Source organism: Pinus tabuliformis, chromosome 2_1 (assembly GCF_031772625.1).
Source record: "Pinus tabuliformis cultivar Carrire ecotype Pingquan chromosome 2_1, CPIR1, whole genome shotgun sequence".
In the NCBI taxonomy this organism is placed as follows: Eukaryota; Viridiplantae; Streptophyta; class Pinopsida; order Pinales; family Pinaceae; genus Pinus; species Pinus tabuliformis.
Genome location: NC_142299.1, coordinates 209646979 through 209666980, shown reverse-complemented (window position 1 = coordinate 209666980; position 20002 = coordinate 209646979). Strand labels below are relative to the sequence as shown.

Sequence of the window (20002 nt, the reverse complement as noted above, 5' to 3'; positions counted from 1 at the left end):
TGGGATAATTTGCAAAAGAGGGGCTTCATATGCCCTAACATATGTGCCTTATGCAAACAAGATGAGGAATATTTTGATCATCTCTTTCTCAGGTGTGAAGTGGCAAAATCTTTGTGGTCTTATGTGCTGGATTCTCTTAGTATCAGGTCAAATGATTATTTCAATTCCTTTGCAAATTGTCTTCATTGTTGGCACCAAAACATGCATGAATCCCATTATATTCCTATTTTTATTACCTAAAAAATCCAGGGGATTAGGAATAAGATGATCGCTAAGAACATTAAACCTAATATAATGTTTGTTGATACAAAAGTCATCGCCTTCTGGAGGGAGACACCCCCCCCAAGCCTAAAGTCAATGATGAAAGGAAGCTCATAAGTCTGAATGACAACTTACAGTACCCCACAGCTTTTTGTGACACGGCTCAACAGGGTAAGTGTGCAGGCAGTTTTATCATCATTCTGGACAACAAGCATGTTATTAAAGCGAAAATGGGATTTGGATTGGGCACAAACACGAAAGATGAATTCATGGCAGCTTGGGTAGTAATGGAAATGGAAAAATCATTAAATATTTCCAATATAATGACTAGGGGTGACTCCAAAATTATCATTGACTAGTTGTCGGGCAAATCAAATTTGCAGGTCCTAGATCTTTCATACTGGAAAGCCAAAGTAGAAGACCTCCACAATTGGTTCCAATCCATTTATTTTTCACACATAGATAGAAAGTTCAACATGCAGGTCGACCAACTGTTAAAAAAAAGGGTATTTTTTTGCAAGCCAGAACCATCCATATAGAAGAATTTTATGATGAAGAAAGCTCTCAAGTCAGGTTGTACCAATTGTTTTGATTCGCTTTATAGGTTGTTCCTTGTTGGTCTTCTAAGACAACTAGTTTTTTTTTTTTTTTTTTTTTTTTTTTTTTTCTAATGTGGTCGATTTGGATACCAATTAACTGATGTTTTGCTTTTAGATGTCATATTATGCTCTTAATCTGATGTCATACTTAGGTTATCGTTTTGAGCTAAGTTGGATTGATCTTGTTACTCTTTCCATCTAATTTAAGATGACGATTTTGCAAAAAAAGGGGGTTTTGTAAATGTCTTTGATTGAATCTAATGAATAACAAAATATTATTTCTGAAAATAAATAAATAAATAAATAAAAATAAAAATACATACACATAAACTTGCGTCAAACTTCATAAAAAGTTTATATATATATATATATAGATATATATTTCATATAAGGAATTTATATGTTTTAGTCTTCAAAGAATTGTTCAAACTCAACAACAAAGATGGAAGTTATTACAATAAGGCTTGTCATGTCACTTGCAAAATTGACCTTGAATAGATAGGGTAACAATGATTCCTCCCAAGATTAACCTGAAGTAGTTAGCCCTGATCCTGCGTCCCTCCGCCTCCTGCGAGCTGGATCGTTGTGTTTTCATTTCCCCAGGTTGCGGGTTCAGTGGCAATCACCTGGTACCTGGCCGCAATTGGCTAGGTTTGGATCTGCTTCATGGAGGATCCGAACCCCCCTCATGGGCCTTCCTCCCCCCCCCCCTCCATCTGCCGCTGAGGCCTTCAAAGCTTTGCTGGCTTCTCTGCCCAAGAAGAAAGCCGTGGAAGCCACCAAATTCGTGAAAAGACTGGAGGACATTCCCGAGATCACTCTACCTCCTGAAGGGCCGATTCAAGTAGCCTTGTCGCTGGCAGATCGTGCACTGGTCGGGCAATTTACAGGTCTCTGGCCCTCCCCAAAAACAACAGAGAGCTGGGTAGCTAGAAACTGGGCTCCCCTGATCAAGAATAAGGTAACGTCTTACTTCCTCGGAAGAGGATACTTCCTATTCGAGTTCTTAGATAAAGAAGATAAGGATCTAATCTTCAGAAACGGCCCGTACTTCATGGGACCTCAAGGGCTATATCTGAATAAATGGACACCGGATTTCGATCCGGCGGTAGACGTGCCATCAGCAGTCCCGGTTCGGGTAAGGCTCCCCAACCTCCCGGTCCATTGCTGGAACTGGGATTCTTTGAAGCACATTGGAAACACCCTTGGGAAATTCATAAACAAGGCCAACAGCAAGGACCAGTACGACTGCGCCAGAATCTGCGTGGAGGTTGATCTGGAGGTCGGACTACCAGAAGCCATTAAAATAAGGGTTGGTCCCTGGACGCATGTACAGAAATTGGACTACGAGCAGCTACCATTCAAATGTCGGAGGTGTCAAGTATATGGACACTTCGCTAGAGATTGCTCGTCGAAAGGGGTAGAGGAAAAAGGGAAAGAAGAAGGATGGAACCAGGCTAAAAGATCCAAAACGGCGCACAGGAAAACTGCAAGTACTAATCCCACAGCCACTCAACCGGGCCCTGCTCAGCACACACCCTTAGAGAGCCAAGGAAATAAATTTGAGATCCTGGGATCTGAAACCATGACCACCCAGGAAACCGAAGTTGAGAAAGAAGTCTCCCCGCTCAAATCTAAAAGCGAACTAGAGAGAGCTAAAGGGAAGGCATCGGAAGACGAGGAGGAAACCCAAGTGTCCGAGCACTTAGAGGAAGAAGGGGAAATAGGAGAGTCCCAGTCCACCCCCAGAAGGTCTATAAGAGGTCGAATGTCATCCAAAGAAAAAAGGGAGCAAGAAACATACAAGGAAAAGCTCCAGGGCAGCCAACCAACGCTAGAAAAACTTCTAGCTAAAACCCCGAAGACGAAGAAGAATCATACTCTAAGCTCCAAAGGAGCTCACCACAGCAAAAGTAAATGATGAAGATAGTCTCCTGGAATTGTAGGGGAATGGGTTCCAAAGCTAAAGAAGAAGCAATGAATAGCCTAATAAGGCTAGAAGCCCCAGACATTCTCCTCATCCAGGAGACAAAGCTGGAGGAGACAGCCTTCCTCCAAGCAAGCAACAAGTTTTCGAAAAAAGATGGAGCGCATGCAACCTCCACCCGTGGAGCATCTGGAGGACTTAGATCACTCTGGAATTCAAATAAGTTCTCCCTCATCTCTGAATCCCTGAATACTCATTGGATTCTTTTAAAGTTGCAACATCTAGAAACTAAGGAAATTATTAGTCTGGTCAATGTATATGCCCCTAACAATGCAGGTGAAAAGCAAACATGTTGGGACTCCATCAAAGGCCTGGCAGAGCAGGAAAATCTGGAAAACATCATCATAGTCGGGGACCTCAACCTTACCCTCCTTTCGTCGGAAAAAAGAGGAGGCAGTATAGTCAGAGATCCGGCAAGAGAAACAGTAGAAGACCTCATGCAAAGTTGGGACCTAATAGATATCAAACCAACTGTCGGCAAATACACATGGACAAACAAGAGGGTTGGGCCGGGGCATATAGCAGCAAGATTGGACAGATTCCTAGTGCAAAGCTCCTTTCTTCTCCTTGGTCTAGAAGCCAGATCGCGTATCCTCCACAACAGCATATCAGATCATAAACCCATCAACCTTGAACAAATGACTACTAAGGATTTGGGACCTATACCCTTCAAATTCAGCCCCTTATGGATCAAAGAAAAAGACTTTATGGAAAAAATCAGAGAGTGCTGGAAGAAGCCAGTCAATGGATCGGCTTTTTTTGTATGGGAGGAAAAACTCAGAAGAGTCAAAATCATGCTAAAAGCTTGGGCCAAAACCCTACCAAATCCGGCAGAGGAAAGGGGAAAAATCCAAAATGAGCTAGAAATACAGCATCTGCACTTTGAAACAACAGAAATTACTAAGGCTGATTTAGAAAAGGAGGCCAAGCTTCAGCAAAGTCTCCATAAAGCCTGTTTGGCAGAGGAAGAATTCTGGAGGCTCAAATCTGGAGACAGAAATTCCTCATTCTTCCATAAGCAAGCCCAAGCCAAGAAAGGCCGCAACTCCATCAGCGAGATAAAGGAAGCCAATCAAGTGCTGAAAGATTTTACCAGCATAAAAAAGGCAGCAACAGCGCACTTTGAGCAGTTGTACAAAGAAGATGCTGGTGCCAATGTCAACGCTGCCTGGTTGGATGTTGTTCCTCCCATGATCTCCCCCAAAATGAACAAGTCTCTAGAAGAAAAAATCACACTAAAGGAAGTTAAAGAAGCCCTGCTCTCAATGGACCCGGACAAAGCTCCAGGTCCTGATGGTTTCACGCCCAGGTTCCTCCAGGTTTGTTGGCAGATTATAGAAAAATACCTATTTAAAATGATACAGAAATGATCCGGATTTAGACAGGAACGCAACAAATTACAAAGATAACCATAAATACAGAGATGAGATAACCATAAATACTGAGATGCAGCGGAAATAATACTTCATTTCATTACTGTAAAATACTGAAATATGCTTACAAACAGAAATGGAAAGAAACCAGCTAGGGTGATGGTAGCTTATCTCTAAGAAGAGATGTGGCGGCTACATGCCTCTGAACTGTTCTGAACTGTGTTACAATGAGGCTCGAAGGCCTATTTATTGTTGAGAAACAATGGAAAACCCTTCACATCCCGAAATCTAACCCTAGAAGATGAAACGCCAAATTTTGGGCCCCGTTTGGGTAAATTGGTACATCAATTTCCCGGGGTCGTAACTTTGGCATACGATCTCCATTTGACACGTACGATAGCTCGTTAGAAATATCTATCCGAGTACTACCACTTTGGGAGGCAACATGGGTCCATGGACCCATGTTGTCCCAGATTCCCAAAAAATGTCGTTTAGGGCCTCAAAACGGCTCCAGAAGTTCAGGACCCGAAAAAACTGCTAAAAATAGTAAACTGTGCTACAATTTAGGAAACTAAAAAGACTAAAAGGGACAATTGTGGGGGTCCAAATGGGATAGGTGGGTGGCCACCAACATCCACCTGGATCATTCCTCCCCCCTTAGGAAGCAATGGTCCCCATTGCGTTGAGTTCCTCCCTGACATGAGGAAGCTTCTGCTGAGATAGGTCTCTGGTGAGCTGTTCTGCAACCTCTGCTGTGACCAGAAATGGTGGGAAGCATGGTTGGCGATGGTCCACATTGAGCACTCAGTGCAAGCGAAGGAATGGAGGAATGTTGTGCTTCAAAGAATTATTTCCCATAGCCTTGGTACTGGTGTAAGGACCATGTCGGAGTGGTCGGAGCTTTTGATGGGCTCTTGTAAGGCGTTCTTGCTGCAGATGTAACCAAACTTTGTTGCCCACCTTAAACTTGTGTGGTATCTCTATGGGTGAGGAGAAGTTGTTCCTGTGTTCTGTCATGACCGTATCCCTTTGCTGCTGCTGCTGCATGGAGGAACCCTTTGCAGGGGTCATGGAGGTAGCAACGATCTTCCCCTTACTTTGGGATTGAACAAGACAGATAAATTTCCTGGTCTGTGAGATGAGCTTGCTGCCATTCTCAGCAGTGATCAAAGATGTGGCAGTAGGTGGGGCTACCTCTGGTATCCTGTATAATGAATTACTCAAAGAAATAATGACAGCACGAGGCCTTGACTCATACACAGCATGTCGCCTCCACAAGTATGGCTGGCCTAATAATACATCACAAACATCCAGAGGTGTAACATCACACAATACCTCGTCTGTGAAGGGCTTGATGCTGTATGGAAGGCGGCACTGCTGGTGAACTTTCAGATCTCGTCCTTCGTGAAGCCACCCGATACTGTACGGCTGCGGGTGTGGTGTAGTCGGTAGGCCCAACTGCTTCACAACCTCTGCTGAAATGAGGTTCTTTTGGCTACCACTGTCGACAATGAATTGTAGCAGTGAACCCTTCACCCACATATGTGAGTGGAAAAGGCGCTCCCCCTCTTCTGGATCTGTAGGTTCATTCTTCTGGATCTTGGCAGTGGCAACAGTGGCGCTGGGATCCCCGTGTCAGGTTCTGGCTCAGAACATGCCTCTGATTCGGAAGCCTTCAACTCGGCCACCAGCGACTGCTTGGTCCGACACTCACTTGTGTTATGAGTGGGACTCTTGTGGAACTCACACCACTTCCTTGTGTTCTTCTTCGGCTTCATGGTGTTGTTCTTTTCTTGCGGCTTCGACGGGTTGTCTTGGGTCACCCCGCCTTGGCTTTGTCCTTTGGGCTTCGGATTTGCATATCCAAATTCTCGCTTCTTCTGTTTGAACTTTTGCTTGATTTTGACAGCGTATCGGTATGCTGTGCCGAGTGAGGAAATGTTTAAGAACCCCATCTCTTCCTGGATGTATCTGTGTAGGCAGCTGCGGTATTTGAGTACCAGATGCAGCTCAGAATCTTTGACACCCAACTGTGTGCGAAGGGTATGAAAAATGTTTGTGAACTCCGACACATCTTGGTCTCGTCCCTGCCGCAGTGTGGTCCATTTGATGTATTTGTCCTCATAGCTTCCGACAGGGTAGTACTGCTCCTTGATGGCATCCCGGAAGTCATTCCAAGTGGGTGCGGCTGAAAATAGTGAGCCTGTACTTTCATCCTTCTGCTCGCAGTAGGTTTCCCACTAGTCCTTGACGTGTGGGGCTGCTTTGAGAAGAGCGAAAACAATCTTTTCTCGATTTGAAAATTCATGAACAGAAAAATACCCATCTAGCAGATTTAACCATTTATCTATGGCATCTGCGTCTATTTGACCTCGAAGATGGGGATTTCAAAATTAACTTGTACCTTAAACGGTGTGGCATTTCCAGAGTCGCTGTTGGAAGCCGATGCGTCGCCTCTGGGTAGCCGCTGAAGGATCTGCGCAAAGCTATCCATCATCGCATTCCTTTGCCGCTCGAGCGCTTCTTCGAGCAAGATTTTGATAGGATCTCCTGCCCCCTCGTTTTTCTTCTCATCCGCCATGGGAGGCCGTCAGGATTTGCGAGGTTGGTCTTGCAAAGGTTCGCCCAGTTCAAGCCCTAACTCCTTATATCCCGACCTCGTTGGGGACATGCAAAGAAAAACAGAGAAAAAGCAGACCACTCTGATACCACTGATCCGGATTTAGACAGGAACGCAACAAATTACAGAGATAACCATAAATACAGAGATGAGATAACCATAAATACTGAGATGCAGCGGAAATAATACTTCATTTCATTACTGTAAAATATTGAAATATGCTTACAAAAAGAAATGGAAAGAAACCAGCTAGGGCGATGGTAGCTTATCTCTAAGAAGAGATGTGGCGGCTACATGCCTCTGAACTGTTCTGAACTGTGTTACAATGAGGCTCGAAGGCCTATTTATTGTTGAGAAACAATGAAAAACCCTTCACATCCCGAAATCTAACCCTAGAAGATGAAACGCCAAATTGTGGGCCCCGTTTGGGTAAATTGGTACATCAATTTCCCGGGGTCGTAACTTTGGCATACGATCTCCGTTTGACGCGTATGATAGCTCGTTAGAAAGATCTATCCCAAAAAAACGTCGTTTAGGGCCTCAAAACGGCTTCGGAAGTTCAGGACCCGAAAAACTGCTAAAAATAGTAAATTGTGCTACAATTTAGGAAACTGAAAAGACTAAAAGGGACAATTGTGGGGGTCCAAATGGGATAGGTGGGTGGCCACCAACATCCACCTGGATCAAGAAATCTCAGGATTGTCAAAAGATAGGTGGCAGTACAAACTTAACCTTTCTCGCTCTCATCCCCAAAGAGAAGGGAGCAAATACATTCAGCAGATTTCGCCCCATTTCTCTGTGTAATATTGGATATAAAGTCATAACTAAAGTGATAGCCAATAGGCTGAAAAGGATCCTCCCCAAAATCATCCCCGATAATCAAGGCGGTTTTATCCAAGGCAGGCAATTGGTGGACAACTTTGTGCTGGTCCAAGAGGCGATCCACTCCAGCCTCCACCGCAAGGAGAAAGGTATGGTTATCAAACTCGATCTTGCAAATGCTTTTGACCGAGTTAGACACAGTTTTTTGTTTGATGTTATGCAAAAAATGGGGTTCGGCCCAAGCTTTATCAAATGGGTTAGAGCCTGCATATCGGAGCCATGGATTTCCCCCCTGGTAAATGGAAGGGCAGCTGACTTCTTCAAAGCCTCTAGAGGATTGAGACAGGGGTGCCCCCTGTCCCCTCTTCTTTTTGTACTTCAAGCCTATGTTCTCAACTTCTATCTTCAATGCAAACAACAGGATCATGAGCTAGCTGGACTATGCATAGCTAGAGGGGCCAAAAACATCAATCACGCGCTTTTTGCGGATGACACCATTTTACTGGGGGCAGCAACAATGCATTCAGTGTCCAAGTTCAAAGAAGTCCTGGATGAATACTGTAAGATTTCAGGTAGCGCTCTAAATGACTCCAAATGTCACATATACAGCTGGAACATTCCCGTCTCTACTGCAAGATATATTGCTCGCTGCCTGGGATTTGCAATCTCGGTTTCATGGTCATCGTTCAAGTACTTGGGCTTACCCATCTTTCACTCAAGGGCATTGGGCAAGGACTGGCTGCCTCTGTTAGATAAATTTAAACAAAATCTTCAGGCTTGGGGGTCCTCCTAGATAAATTTAGCATGGAAGGCGGTTCTCATAAAATCCGTCCTCAACAGTTTACCTCTTTTCACTTTCTCAGTCCTTTTGGCACCCGCAGGAATTATAAATAAGATGGAGGAGTTAATCAAAACATTTTTATGGAAGGGAGGGAAGCAAAACGAGAAAAGATTTTCGCTGATAAATTGGGAGACTGTCTCCAGATCATTCCAGGAGGGAGGTTTGAAATTAAAAGACCTCAAAGCACAGAACGTTGCCATGGGCGCCAAAGTAATTTGGAGGATCATTGCTCCAAATCCTGGCTGGGTTCAAATTGCATTATGGAGAAAATATTACAGAGGACCAAGAATGCGGTGTTTAGACCAGCCCAAGAATAAATTCAATACTCCATTCAGTAAATTCCTATTCAAAACCAGCTCTCTGATCCGTGACAACGCCTTCTGGGTTCCAGGTAATGGAAAATGCATTCAAATATGGAACGACAACATCCTTAATAAACCTGCTCTGGCTGAAGTCCTGTGCAAGCCTGAGTTACAGCGTTGGATGACAGAATCGAATTTAATAACGCTGTGGGATCTGTCGACTTGGGAGGAGAACACGTGGGCCGGTTGGAAGAAACTCGCGGTTCCTAATCATCTCTGCCCAGACCTCAACGATCTATACACGCACTTGCATGGGCTAGCTCCCACATTAAAAAACAATCATGATGTGAGAGGCTAGGGCGTTAAGCGTTCAAGTTACTCTGTTTCTCAGGGCTATGTTAAATTCCTAAAGAAGCCTCATGTGCCACCCAATCCAGCTCCCTGGAACGGTATATGGAAAACTCCTTCAATTCCAAAGGTGGACCACTTCTACTCGCTCCTTTGCCACCAGAAAATATTGACTGAAGACAGGCTGCAGATAAGGGGCTTTCATGGGCCGTCTAGATGCTCCTTATGCAAGGAAAATTCTGAAACTGCCCTCCATATCATGATTGATTGCAGATTCGTTTCCTCTGTCTGGCAGGAGCTCCTAGCCCCGTGGAAATACAAGTTCAACTTCCCCTCTTCAGTCCCTGAACTATTTGCAAATTGGATGAACAATTACCCCGGTCACCCTCCAAAAAATAAAACAGTCAGATTTGCATGGAGCGCTTTGCCAAAATTTGTCAGCTGGCAAGTATGGCTGGAGAGGAACCGAAGGATCTTTAGAAATAAAGAGCAGGATTTCAGGTTGGTGGTCAATGCAGCAAAAGGACAGCTTGCAGAGTGGCTGGAAGACAAAGGGGATGATGCCAATTTAAGCCAACAGGACATAGAGCTTGGTTTGGCTCTTAACTTCAAATTCCCAAAAATAACCAGTTCTCCCCCTCCCCCCAAGGACTGGCAAATTAGGAAAAATGAACAAGAATTCCAATCCTGGCTGTCCAACCAAACTCTACCATCGCTCTTCTTTGACGGGGCTGCTAAAGGGAACCCAGGTATTGCGGGAGCCGGAGGTATCATTTTAAATCCAGGAGGAGTTGTTGTCCACCGATTTGCCTGGGGATTAGGCCACTCTACAAGCATACAAGCAGAAGCGATGGCACTTTACCAAGGATCCAAATTCCTCAAAGAGCTGGGCTATAAGGAGGCAAATGTATTTGGAGACTCCCAGGTAATTATCCAAGCGCTGGCAAACAATTCCATCTCAACGGATCTACAACTTGCAAGATTAATCTCAAGGATCAAAGGCTTGACAAAAACTATGAATCTGAATTTTTTTCATATCTTGAGATCAAACAACAGTGAAGCAGATAGCGAGGCAAATAAGGCAGCCTTGATGGACATTGGCTCCCTCCTCAGAGATAATACAGCCCTTTGGGACCCAATACCCTAAAGTGAAATGTTTTTCTGACTCCTTCTTCACCAGTTTGTATGTATCTTCCATCTGGGGAAATTAGCAGCAGAAGCACACTTTTCTAAGTGTAAAAAGAAGAATCTGATTAGAGTAGAGCGCAGGATTTGCTGGCTGAAAAGCCAAACAGAAAATACGCCAGCCTTTTGTAACCGATTTCATGGCTTCAGGCTGCCCAGTCAATGAAAGATCATATCCATTTCTATTAAAAAAAACAATGATTCCTCCCATATCCGTGAAAAAAGACTATACGATTACAGACAATTTGATGAAAAAAAACAATCATTCCTTTCAAACACCTAAAAAACCATATATATAAAAGAAAATTTCTTTAATTTTTTATTTAATAGAAAAGTTATGTAATAATTATTCTTTATGATTAATATGAATGGATAGAAACCTACAAACTTGTAAATTTATATAAAATTGTAATATTAATTAATTATATATGTGTACATCCATGTGTAAGAAAAGAATATTTTACATTTTTATTTAATTTAAGAGTTATGTAATAGTTATTCTCTTTAATTAAAAAAACTTGTTAGGAAATGACACCTTGTTTATTCATTTAATAAATATTTGACAAGTTTAAAGATGGGTATATTTAATTTAATTAAAAAAACTTGTTAGGAAATGATAAATTATTTATTAGTTTAATAAATATTTCACAAGTTTAATGATGGGTATATTTAATTTAATTTAGTTATGGGATATAAGTTGAAATGTGTAATAGGTTTAATTTGTTATTGTAATTAGTGTTTACTTTAATGTGTTGTTGATACTTTATAAATGAGTCACAATCATTGCAATTAAGTTAATGTATGTGAATATGTGCCATAGATATTATTGGCTTGTTTCTAGAATTGTTATATTACTTGAGAATCACATTCTCAAGCTAGAGAAGACAAAATTCATAAATTAGAACTCTAGAACCCCTAGGCCTGCCTTTGACATCAACTTATAGAGAAATTTTATCATCGCCTTCTTTGGGAACCGAGCATTTAGCCATGGGAGACATAGAGACATTTAGTAGCCTAGATTAGTCATTGAATTCGTGGAAATGAAGAAAACCTCAACCATAATGTTTTGTCAAAATACTAGAAGATATCCCTCACCTAGATCTTTCATCTCTGGAGCTAAGAAAAACATCCTTCGTCCTTTATGAGAGGGCTTTGGATGGAAAATTTACAAGCCTCTAACCCGGTCCAAAAGTTATTGAAGCATGGGTGGTAGAGCATTAGTCCTCCAACTTTAATGATGAGTAACCGTATTTTCTTATGGTCATGGATATTATATTTTTCTTTTCTAAAACAAGGGAGAAGGAGACGTGATTTTCAAGTCTATGTCATACTTCATGGGTATTCAAGGGAATGTATCTCTCCCCATGGACCCTTGACTTTAACCTTGAAAATGAGAATACAATAGCTCTAGTGTGGGTCAGATTACCTCACCTTCCATTAGTTTTTTAGGATGATGACTCGCTGACAAAAAACTAGAAACAAGCTCAATTGCTATATAGATAAAATACAATTCAAAGGAATCTATATTTTTGTGCAATAATATGCATAGAGGTGGCTTTGGAGAATGCGCTCCCAAAAGCTTTGCAAATCAACCTAGATGGGTGGAGCCACTGTCAAGTTCTAGATTACAGGAATGTTCCATTCAAGTGCATGATTTGTCATGGTCATTGACGTTTTGCTAAAAACCAGGAAGAGCGACCTTCTTCAAAGTAATACTTAAGCAAGAAAATCGAGTTTAAGATAGTTCCAAGCAAGTAAAGGAATTTTTAGTGAAAGGAGTCATCTCAACCAAAGCCATCATAAGAAGATCCACCTTCAATAAGCAACAACAAGTTTGAACTTCTTGGGAATTTCAATGAAACAACAAGTCTAGAAAACACAAAAAAGAGGATAAAAAAGAATAAGTAGGATTAGGCCAACTTGACAATGATTTATACTTGTCCCCTGATGATTTAAGGGCCAATGACCAAAAAAAGAGAGAAGGAATTAGAAGCAAAAGAGGAAAATGAAGAAGATGTAGAAGATTTAAAAGAAGAAGAAGAAGAAGCAAGTGAATAAAAGGGGGGATTAGGAAACAAAAAGGACCATAAAGTAAAACTAGAAGTGTGGGCTCACTTAGAGTTCACCAAATCCTTTTCTTTTCCTTAAGCCCTTAAAAGAAAGCCCCAAATCCCTCCCTTCCCATCATAAGGAAAACTAAAGCTAATCAAGATTGAAATGTATATGAAGTAGAAACAAATGTTCAATTGGGACATTAGGCAATAGTAGCTTTCCCTCAATTAGAAGAGGCATCACAGAATGCTATGAGATAAAAATGTTTTGTTTTTGTATTTTCTTTTGTAACCAATTAGAATTTATCTATTTACTTAGAAAATTGGCATAAACAACCCTTGTAGGAAAAATCATCTTATGTCGCCACTAGTTTATGAAGGCAAGAAGGAAATATACAAAATGCCTAAGCTCGTAGAAAACTCTAAGAATGAGCACCATGCAATTTGATTCTAATTTTTTTTATAATACAAATTTTGTCGTGGTTAAAAAAATAAAAATAAATATGGTGTTTATTTTTTCCATATATACTTCTATATAATAATAAATAAATTGGTATAAGAATTTAAATATTTGATTGTTATTTTTTAATTAAAGTATGATTTTTTTTAGATAAAGAAGGAAGAGAATATTTTAAAATTATATAAATTATTCAAAAATATCATATTATATATCCAATATTTTATTATTTATTTATTTATTATATATTTATATAAAATTTATCGTAAAGAAGAAAAAAAAGATATATTTAATTGGATTATTAAACAGAGTATTTTTATTCTTCTTACTCTTAAAGAATATATTTTTGTTGTAATTTCAAACTTAGTTAGGGTTTACCCCAAATACCATTCTCAAAATGAGAAGAAATATTTGAGAGTTTCACACACACAAGGCATATATTAAATCTAAAAAAATGCATTAAAATCTGATTACAATTATTATAAAAACCTGATGTTATTTTCCACATCTAGATTTTATTTTTCTCACTTTTAATAAATATATATTATAATGACTTTAAACTTTAATTCTAGTTTAATTTTATCTCTTAAAAATGTGATATTTATTATTTCAAAATAAAAAGTAAACAAAACTTAAAAAACAATATTACAACAAGTCTAATATGCATGTTGTTGCTTATTACCTATTTCTTATGTAAAAAGTAGTTATATGATTATAGAGTTTGGATCTCAATCAATGTTCTAGTATAAAGTTATCATAATGGTTAACGGTCTCTTATTCAACATATGAACATTATCTATATTCTTAAAAGTTAGTGAAGTTCATTGGACATGGAAAGTATGGCTTTACAATGATAAGAAACCCATAATTTCTACATTGGAGTGCACAATTAATTACATTTTAAATTTTGCAATTTTTAGAATGTATACACACCTTACATGAAGAGAAAGTATATATGAGACATGTGCTTCCTTAAGAAAAAACATGTGTACTTAGTAAACTCTCTTTAGAATTGAATTGAGTGGAGCAAGCATACTAGACTAGATATATCTTAGCCAATACAATTAGTAATGGTCAATTATGACCAAATAATGTTATAATAGTTGTTGATGATCAACCCTATAAGCAATACGCTCACTAATTAATCAATGGAGTTTGATCTAGAAGTAGGCTCGGGTTTTAAAAATCATATATATACCAAAATATATATATATATATGATCTAGTTTGTTGTTGAGTATTTATTTGTTGTGTTTTTTAGTCAACCTCATCTTAAGGAGAACCTTGATGTGCCTCACTTATCAATTTAGAGAATTGAAGAAATATAGAAAAATTATATATAACATGATATTTTTGGAAAGCCACTATATTTATTTTTTAATTAAAATAAACATTGTATTGCAACATTTTTTAAATGTTTCTAAATAACTCCTACTTTTAACTAAAAAACTAATTCTACCATCAAAATTACAAAATTGTAATATTAAAAATTCTAAATTAAAAAGTGCTTTTATACCTATTTAATTCAAAATTATTTATTCATAAATACAATAAACCCTTATAAAAAAATACATATTTATAAATATCAATTTAAATACACCTTAACATTATATTCAATATAATAATTACAATAAATATATTAATTCATTTTAAAAATATTTAAACTATACAATTTCCATTTATAATTTATAATTTCATTAATATAATAATTAAATTAATATTAAAAATACATATAACATTATTAAAATAAATTAATTTAAAATTAAAAAAAAAAAAATGCAAACACCACTATTAAAATAAATTAACTTTAAAAAAAATACTTAAATAACATACTAAAATCAAATGAATTGTATATTTATGAGGCTCAAAGAAAATTTATGCTCTAAGAATTATTTTAGGACCATAAAAAAAAGCCATGCACACTACTTGATAAGTACTTTCATCTTATTAGTTCATTTACATGAATTAGTTAATGGAGATATGGTCAAGTAGGAAAGAAATATTAATTAAAAAGATAAAAAAAATTTACCTTCTAAAGTGATTAATATTATTGATAATAAATTTAGTTTTCATTTTATTTTTAATTAAAAATAAATTTAAGTACAACTTAACATTACATTCAACATAATAATTATAATAAATATATTAATTCATTTTAAAATATTTAAGCTATACAATTTTCATTTATAATTTATAATTCCATTAATATAATGATTAAATTAATATTAAAAATACATATAGCATTATTAAAATAAATTAAATTTAAAAACAAATACATAACGCAATTAAAAATAATACTTAACTAATATACTAAAATCAAATGAATTGTATATTTCTGAGGCTCAAAGAAAAATTATGCTCTAAGAATTATTTTACGACTATAAAAAAGCCATGCACACCACTTAGATAAGTATTTTCATGTTATTAGTTCATTTAGATGAATTAGTTAATGGAGATATGGTCAAGTAAGAAAGAAATATTAATTAAAAAATAAAAAATTTACCTTCTAAAGTGATTAGTGTTATTGATAATAAATTTAGTTTTCATTTTATTTTTAATTAAAAATTATTTTTAAAGGTGATTTAATAATTATTTATTTTATATATTTATTATATTTGTTGTCACATGATATCGCACATATTTAGTTTTTCATTGATTTGCTATTAGTTTTTTTACTAAAAAAAAATCTATCCAAAATTTAACATTATGAAATAAAATTTATTTCTATTTATCTCAAATATGATTAGTTAAAATGTCACCCCTTTTTCCTAGATGCGAGTGGTAGATGAGCATTTAAGTCAGGCGTGCCGCCGGACATGCAGGTGGCGGAACCATATGGTGACCTGCACTTTCCCTTGTGGGAACTTAATGCAGACCACTGTCTCTCGACCGACGCCATCATTGCATTGGAAGGATCGAGACATCCCCTGCCATAACAGAACCATGGAGCCATACCCTCTGTAATTTCCCCTTCGACCTCTGAGCTGCGCTTGCCACCCTGCAACCGCAGAACCTAGCCTTCGTACCACTACGGGTAGACGTTGTAGACTCCTCTGCTGCATCGACCTGGGCAATGGTCTACACTTCTCTCAGTCCCTCCATTGTGCCCTGCAAATTGAGGTCTCGGCCCCTATCTCTGGCCCGGACTTGAATTCACCTGTTCAACTCAATTTTCCTCCCGCTGCTCTTACACCACTCCCTGCTCCTCTGGCTCATTCCTCGTTGCGGCTTCAAACCCAGAGAATCATGAGGCAACGCCATCGCATGCGAAGTAGGCGAGGTGGCAGTCGTGGTAATGTCATTCGGCCCCCTTCTTCGCCTCCATCTGCTACTACTTCCCCTTCAGCCTCCCCGACTCCCAGCCCTTCCTCTTCCCACTTCCAGGGGAGATATCTGGATACTCGCAGCGGCCGAGGTCGTGCTGGCTCCCGTGAGGCTCAGAGCACCGGTGGAACCACCCAGCACACGGATTTCTCTGCTACATCCCAGTAGGCTCAATTCAAGTTCCTCTGTTCCATGGACCAGCCGATAATCATCACCACGGTCACGGTGAACTTTCGGGAAGTCCCTGGCTCATGCGTAGTTCCCGAACACAGCCAAGAGACGAACCAAGCCTCTCCTTCGATTGTCAATATCCAGGGGGAGCCAAGCTCCAGCCGCCCGCCGATAGAAATGGACAATCCGTCCAGCAGCAGATAGAAGACTCCAGGAGGCAACGCCACCCGCAAAGACAAAGGAATACAGGTGGACGAACATGAGCCTCAGGACACTGCAGGTGGCAGACAGGCAGCGGAAACGAACTCTGAAGATTATGGCTGGTGTCCGATCATGGAAGAAAAGTTGTCATCCTAAGACACCTGGCAGCTGCATGCTACAGGTCACATGTCCTGTTTGGGATCTGAGTTTTGTTTTTTCAGTTTTACAATGGTTAATACTGGCTAGTGTTTTTGAATTCTACAGTGGTCAATTTTGGCAGTTCTTTCTGAATTTTACAGTTTTTTTGTCAGTAAATTTTGAGTTTTGGAACTGTTGCCCCTGCATGGGCAGAATGAATCAAATTCTATCTCGTTCTCGGACTGGTTTCCCCATCTGGGGCAGTCTAGTCTTCAAGACATTCTGTTTAAAATGGTCATATGGTTGACCTAGTCCCGTAGAGGTCGGTACCTCACTGTACATTATTTTTTTATCAATAGATTATTTTTACTTAGAAAAAAAAAATGTCTCCCCTCCTATTAAGTAATAATAATAAGAATTGACTTTTGTGTACTCTACTATTAATTACTATGTATAATAAATATAAATAATTTTAAAAATAATATTATATATTAATTACTATATACCATAAACACAAATGGCTTGTAATTAAATTCAAAAATTTCATTTTTTGTGCAAAGTATTGAATAGACAATTTTTATGGGTTTTATTTTTTAATTTACAAAAAAATAATTTGAAAAATAAATATAAAAATAAGATGTGTACAATTATTTGTGGAACGCTAGTTATGTGGCGTTGTTAATTAATATTTGTGAGATGCTTATGTAAAGAAGAATAGTCAAAAAAATTGGATTAAGGTGACAAAAAAATAGAAAATGTTTATTTTAATGCAGGAAAAGATATATTATTACAAATAAATGTACAAAGTGGAATAGTGGTTGAGTAATTATAAAAATTTGATAATATTTTTTTAATTAAATTGTGATTTTTTTAAGTGGTAAGTTTTTATGCTTTAAATTTTTTTAATATATAAATAAATTTAATATTTTTATGGTAAAGGTATTTTTCACTGTGGGCTTTGGATGTCCAAAGATTGTTCACTCCAGCCAATGAGAAAGCTTAATTTTCATCATCCTCATCCAAATGAATATTTGACACGTGGAAAAAGTTCGTCGAGGGTTCGCGTACTTACTGACCGGAAATGTTGATTGTTCAATGTGCTCAAATGAACAACTACTACTTGCAATTGACTCATTGGACATATGCTCTGCATAAGAAAACGATCTTGGTTAGCTAATCTTGGTTAACCTGCCCCTAATTTAGGATTTCTTGGGGGGCTACTCATCACACAGTGAAGTCGTTGTGGTCGTCACAGGAAGGCAGACAGAAAATTCAGACAAGTCTTTACGCGGTGTTGAAGGGTATCGTCTCACTAACTTGGTCTTTCTAGATTTGAGGAATTGCTTGGGTGTCATCATATGACAATAATCACTAGATTTGTTATTCAATTTGATGAACGAAATTTCTAAGGAAAATAGAAAATGATATGCAGATTCGAGATTTTTTTTTTTTTCAGAGGGAAAATCAACATATGACCGAGTCAAGCAGATTTTTACAACATATGGCCGAAGCCAACAAATTTTTACAGCATATGGCAGAAGCCAGCAAAATTTCAGAATATTTACGGCATAGCCTTAACAAATCGTCCATAAAGCCAAAGCCAGCAAATGACCAAAGCGCAGTCCACAGAAACACTGCCGCAGGAATCAATCCCGGCTGGGGGAGCGAAAGCCATCCGCCCCAGCCGTCTAATCATGTACGTCGCGAGGGTTTAGCAATGTTGGGTTGGGTTTTTCTGCATCTAAGCAAAAAAAAGTTAAGAATTCGGGATGATGCTTGTGCTCTTAATATAAAATGCCCCAGAAGATTTTCCTTGGCCGAATTAAGGAGGGCTACAAATGATTTCTCTGAGACACATGTCATCAGGATGTACTCAGATGGCAAGGTATATTGCTAAGTAATACACAGTTGAATTGCAAACATGGTTATTATGAGCTTTGTTCTAAGTATTTGATATGCATAGTTGAATTATGGAGGAAGAGGTTCTCTTACTCCACTGGAATGAATTTGCAGGTGTACAAGGCAATGTTGGATAATGGCCAAATGGTGGCTATCAAAAGGGTTGAACAAGGGTGGAAGGGCTCATGTGAGGCCCGATTCACAACAGAGGTTGAGTTACTGTCTCGACTTCGGCATAACAACCTGTTGGATCTCATCGGTTTTTGCATCAAGAGAGGAGAATGGATACTTGTTTCCGACTACATCCAAAATGGAAGTCTTCAAAACATCCTCTTTGGTAGAACTAGATCCCATTGTACATTTAGTAACTAGATCTTATTTGCAAATTGGGTTTTATTATTGTAAATTTATTCAGATTGTAGATTTTGATTTTAAGAATATTTTGGAAATAGGAAATGGCTTGTCAATCCCATTCCAAAATGTTCCCAAAATCTACCATCTAATTAAATTCAACACTACTACTCATATATAGTGTTTTTTATTTGATGTAATTCAAACCTCAGGTAACACAGAAATTCAACTGGACTGGAGAAGTAGAGTTGGTATAGCCTTACAGTCTGCTCGGGCATTATGCAAATCGCACAACGATGCAAATCCACGTGTAATACACAGAGACATCAGACCTGCTAACATATTAGTAGACGAAAATCTCATTGCTAAGGTCACAAATCTTGGTCTTGCCAAAATCTTACCTGGAGAACCCAACGATGGCGACAACCATGTCTCAACTGAAATTGCAGGGACACCGGTAATCACTCAAAACTCCAAGCAAGCAATACTTTTGTTAGTGTTAGTATTCTCCTACATATATTTTTTCAACAAGCACATGTATGATCGAATAGATTCAAAATGCATATACCTGTTGCACCGTGCAGGGCTACTTGGATCCAAAATACTTGAGTAGGGGGAAGCTCAGCGTGAAGAGCGATGTGTAAATTACAGGGACACCGATAATCACTCAATACTCCAAGCAAGCAATACTTATGTTAGTGTTGGTATTCTCCTACATATATTTTTTCAACGAGCACATGTATGATCGAATATATTCAAAATGCATATACCTGGTGCACCGTGCAGGGCTACTTGGATCCAGAATACTTGAGTACGGGAAGCTCAGCGTGAAGAGTGATGTGTATAGTTTGAAGAGTGATGTGTATAGTTTGGGTATTGTATTGCTACAGCTCATCCATTCTTGACATGGAAATGGAGACGGAGACAGAGAGGGGAGGCTTTTCCCAGTCCAACTCACCACCGAGACCAGACAACTCTTATAATGTTACAAATGAATTTAGTTTCATTTAAGATGATATTAGCGATAAGTCTATTGAGGAAGATAGAGGTAGCTATGAGGAAGAGGAAGAGGA

At 38.6% G+C, this 20002-nt stretch overlaps 1 pseudogene; it reads left to right on the top strand.

Annotated features, from left to right (window-relative positions):
• Positions 1–16599: 16599 nt before the first annotated feature.
• Positions 16600–19573, top strand: LOC149199486 (leucine-rich repeat receptor protein kinase HPCA1-like; annotated as a pseudogene).
• Positions 19574–20002: the final 429 nt, after the last annotated feature.